The sequence below is a fragment of the Helianthus annuus genome, chromosome 6, assembly GCF_002127325.2.
Source record: "Helianthus annuus cultivar XRQ/B chromosome 6, HanXRQr2.0-SUNRISE, whole genome shotgun sequence".
NCBI lineage: Eukaryota > Viridiplantae > Streptophyta > Magnoliopsida > Asterales > Asteraceae > Helianthus > Helianthus annuus.
This window is the reverse complement of record NC_035438.2, coordinates 119,402,182-119,407,608: the sequence shown is the minus strand read 5'-3', so window position 1 is coordinate 119,407,608 and position 5,427 is coordinate 119,402,182.

Sequence of the window (5,427 nt, the reverse complement as noted above, 5' to 3'; positions counted from 1 at the left end):
GTAATAAATAAAATATAAAATGTAAAGATGGAAATAACTTTATGATAGTTAATTGCATTTATTGTTTAAATGGTTCCAAGGAAGATAAGAGTAAAAGAAAAATATGAATAACCTTAAAACAATTAAGTAATTGAATTAATAATGCAATTAATCTATTAATGAGATTTTTTTTGAACAACATCTCGATCAGGGCTATACATGATCAAAGCTGGGTTGAAGTGGGATTCGAAACTGAGCACTCCCGGGCAGAAACCCACAAGGTGGTAAACTTTCCCACCTCCATTGCAACCATGTAACACCTCGAATTTTTGTGTCCAATGATGTGTTAACACGTGTCATTTGATTACACGTTGCATTGATATTAAATAAAGGACTAATTTTGACAAACCTTGAATGTATGTAAATTCGAGGGTTATAGATGTCAAGCAAGGGTAAATATACTGTATGGTAACCCTAAATGGTGCTTGTACCTTCAAACGAATAAATCATGGATCGTACGGAAGCGAAACGCGGAAGAAAGTGAGAGATTACAAGCTACAGGGTTAACTGTGTCAACATGTTTAATTATACCTCTTAGTGACCCTTTAACGCTCCCGAGGCTTTGTAACAGTATTATACGCTCACTAGAACATACTGTATAAATCCCGTGAAGTTCCGTTTTAACACGAGAAAGTTATGATCAAATTCGTATGAGAAGGGTTAAAAGCGTCAACAACGAAAGTTAAGGCTTTCTGAATAATTAATAAACTAACCGGGGACTCAACAACGCGGGTAAATAACACGAGGTCCTTAGTTGTAATTAACCGAGGGCCAAACCGCAAAGTTACCCCTTCAAACCCGAAAGGCCAGGTTAATAATTACGAAAGATTTTGTTATTAATTACCAGATTCTGTTCATCATTACAAAAGATTTTAAAAACCTGAAAAACAGGCCTCTCGCGACCCGCGTGATGTTTTGGCCTAACTTGAGGCGGGCCGCGAGCCACCTCCTTTACGCGCCTGAAGTTTGAATCTCAGGCGGCCCGCGTACAAATGCATGGAAACTCCCATGCGGGCCGCGTGGGACGCCCAGATGCAGAAAACTTGGATTTTTATGCCTTTTGAGCTTGTGAACGATCAAACCATCAATTAATGAAGCATGGGCGCCCCCTACTCGACCCGTAGCTCTATGGGACACCTGCCCATCATCCATGATCAGTTGTAGGGTGTTGTGGGATGATGTTGGGTGCCTTGTTTCACTATAAATAGCCATGTTTGCTTCATAACTATCACACAACTCAAACACACTCAACTGATCACTTCTAAAGCTCTCAAGCATTCTTCTCTGTTCTCTAAGCAAGACTCAACTTCTGTAAGTCGTTCAAATCCATTGTGGTCTTGTTTTTCACTAGATTTAGCTTATAAACCAAACCGTCGTAACTAACGGTTGTCATAGCGATAATTCACAAATGGTCCAGTGAATTGTCGGATCAAAATTAATTATGAGTTGGTATTTATGTGGGTAATAAACCCCTAAAAGGGTTCCCTCTGATCACCACTCTAACTATGTCAAATGTCGAGTCAAACGTGCACTTAAAAAGTCAACAGAAAGCTATTTTGCCATTTTGTACATAATCTGTAATGTATATGCTATGAAACCTGTTTTGGCACTCATAAAACATGATATTAAGTATATAAACTTGTTTACGCTCGTTTGAATCGACCATTTGCTATATTAACCCGGTTCGGAGCCGAATGTCGCAAAAGTTTGACTTTTGTTTTGACTTCAGTTCTGACCCGTTTTAGTGAGGTATAGATATGCCTTAGGACTCTCTTAGGACCAGGTTACATGATTGTATAACCCTCTGTGACCGGTTCATTGTTTGTCCGAGTCCTTTACGCGTTTCCGTTAATCGCCTAAAAGTTGACCGTAACGCCATTTTTAAAGTAAAACGAGTATTTCAGACACGTGAACGGACCATAACTTTGCTTACTAAATTATAAGCATGTCCTTAAAGTTTCACGTCAATCCGAGGTCTAGAATGAGAGTTATGCTAAAAAGCGCATTTATAAGAAACTTTTGTAATAAACGGCGCAATTAGCATAACGCCTATCTAAACCAAGATTTCGTCACCAAAACTTTTACCCACTGTTATAAAATAATATTTTTGGAATTTTAAAGATTTTTAATAATTTTTACCTTGCTCATAACCTGCGGTTATGACTACGGTTCGGTAAATACCGAATATGCCCTTTTCGACCAAAACTTGAGTTCTACAAGGTCTTTTGACCCGATTCCAGTTGCTACTAATTTTAAATAATAAATAAAGTATTTTAGACTTTATAAACTGTTCGGGAAACTCAGATTTCCTGTAGAACTCGAAAAGCTCTTTAAAAGTCTTTAAAATGACCGAAAGACCCCTTCGGGGCGATATGTTAACTAAAACTCGTTACGGGCATCACGGAAGGTATCCTACTGATACCACAACCTCTTTAAGGCATATTGACTTAGGAAATAAGCGTAGGACTCTCATGGTTAACCGTTTCGCCTATTGCGCGCACGGTTCGGCTTGTGGAACTAGTTTTCATAAATTAGCCGATACGGGTCAAATTATATTATTTGAACCCCAAAATCCAGAGTGTGAACCTTAAACCCATATAAAACGAGTCTCTGAACTTGTTGGGTCATAGTCACACTCCGTTCTCGGTTTTCGCCTTTTCGTGCGATTAAACCGTATTCACATTTCGGAACCAACCGGTGTAGGCTACGGCCAATATAAGACCCGTTAGGATTCTAAGAGGTTAATTAAAACCTTCGTTCCAGATTAGGAGCCCCAGTAAAAGCTATCGGTGATTTAATCAAATTAAGGAATATACTTGCAAAGGTAAATACTTTTAACTTATTTCCCCTATACGGGCTTGGGATACGGTATAATAATACCGCTTGATTGAGCATCATATCTTCCATCGCTGAGGTGGTTAATTTGTGTAATGTGATCGGCTCATTTAAACAGTTTTGTTTCTTAAAAGCCTTTGGGGGATTAATGACCGTTGTCCCGGATATCCTTGGCATCATTTTACGAAATGGCCACGACCTCGACATCCCGGTGTAGGCGTACACCCGGTATATATTGTCGACCTTAATTAAAAGACGTAGCCGTTGGTTTTTATACTACGGTTTTACGCAATGTGGTGTGTCTATTAAACTCTAACCCGGCACGATCCGGGCTACTGAACGCATAAAAGAACATGTAATACGTTCAGAAGATTTTAATAATTTTCCCAAGTTATAAAAGAATTTGTGCCTTGTGCATTCAAATCAATTTTAATAAACATTTTTAAATGTGTCAGTTGAACGTATTTACCAGTGTAAACTGACGTATTTTTCCCCAAAAGATTAAGTGCAGGTACTATACGAAATTGGCTGGTAATAGCTTCCTAAGCATCATGAATAGTCTCGCAAACTCGATGCCGTATCTGACTGAACAATATTTTATTATTATTTTGATCCGCTGTGGATACATTCGACTTCTGTAATACATTTGATATTACAATCAGAGGTTGAAGTATATATATATTTATCTTTAAGCTTCCGCTGTGCATTTATATAATTGTGTGGTTTGACTATATTGTTGCCAACTACGTCACGATAATCCCCCACCGGGCCCACCGGTGATACACGTGGAAATCGGGGTGTGACACGTTGGTATCAGAGCCAACATTGAGTGAATTAAACACTATCCTAACGTGTTTAATCTCAGTGACACAATTGCACATACTTGAGTCTAGACAAGAACTTAGGACAAATTCGAATTGTTATTCCAATTTTGTCTTTTTCTTTTATTATTGGTATTTAAAGTTTTATAAAGCAGGAAACATGCCGCCAGTGATATTCCGAGGAAGAGGAAGGGGAAGAAGAGGCAGAGGAGAGATCGTTACTCATCACGATCACGAAGCCGGACCTTCTGGTACGCGAGCTCCTTCGACTACAAGGAGTGAAGAACCACAGAGGCGAAGAGACCTTTACGAACCCGCGAGGCATTCCACCTCGCACAGCTCGACGCCATCATACCGGCACTCCTTTGGGCCAAACTCATAGAATGATCCCAACAACCCACAACCTTCCTTCATACCTCTACAACGTTCGGTATCGCACCGAAATTACGACGACCCTACTCCATACTTCATAGGTCAGTTTAATCCAGCTGACTACATACAGGAACCTTCAGGCTTTGTTCCATTAGGGCCACAAGATCACTTCTCCGAAGACCATATGGATGAAGATACTGATCCAACAGAACCTGCTCGTGGTACGCCCACGCATCCGATAGAAGTCTCTGATGGGTCATCCTTCCATGGCACACCCTATCAGGGACCAGATAGTTTCCAAGCGTTGTTCGACCGACATGAGTGGTACTACACACCACCTCAACAGACATCACAACAACCGCGACATCCACAGGATCCCTCTGAGGATTCACGCTTTGTGGCAGTTACGCCACCACCTCCGCCACCGGCGCAACCAGTAATGCCTGATCCGCCAATTCGTAGGAGGACAAATGCTCGTATGTCCACACGAGGAGGAGGGGGTATCCACTTCAGCACCCCTCGACACTCTAGTAGTAGCCACTATCCGCCACTACAAGAAGAAGGACCTTCAAGTCCTATACAGGAGGCGAACTCCGCACCAGCTGCACCAAATTCGCCACCATTTGGGTACGACCAACCCATACCTGCTTACACGGGTCCAACGGCTTACAACCCGTTCGAACCGTCGCAAGCACATTACAACTACAATTATGAGCGCGACCCATATGTGGTGTCGGCTAGATATAATGCACGCTACCCTGACGGAGCTCATGGGAACATGGGAGCACCGGACTACTCAGCTCATGGGTATCCAATACCTCCCAGACCTCCAGTTCCGCAACAAGCGCCACAACCACGTTTCTCTCCTCCTGAACAGGAAGAGATACTCCATCGACTAGATCGTGTGGAGAGAGAGTTCGAGGAAGAGAAGAAGAGCCACCGAGGATTTCTCAAAGGCTTGGCGAACCTACTAAAGGGCAAAAAGAAGAAACGTGACCACTAGCCCTTAAACAGTTGTACTAATGTAATCTCTACTTTGAAATAAGTCCCTGCGTGGACACTTATCGTATTTCAGTCCCTACGTGGACTTATCTTTTAGTCCTTGCATGGACACTCATTTTATGTTAGTCCCTGCGTGGACTTGTCACTTATTTTAAACCTCTATGGAGGTATGTACTATTTGAGAGACCCATTTAGGGCAATATGTGAATTGTATTTGAGATTATGGAATGTATGTTATGAATTTTGTTTTAATATGTATGAAATAAATCAAAACCATTCCTTTTAAATTGATCTACCTAAATAAAGAATCTTACGAGTGAAACCTAGCCTGGTGTCTTTTAAGATCCGGCCAAAATGG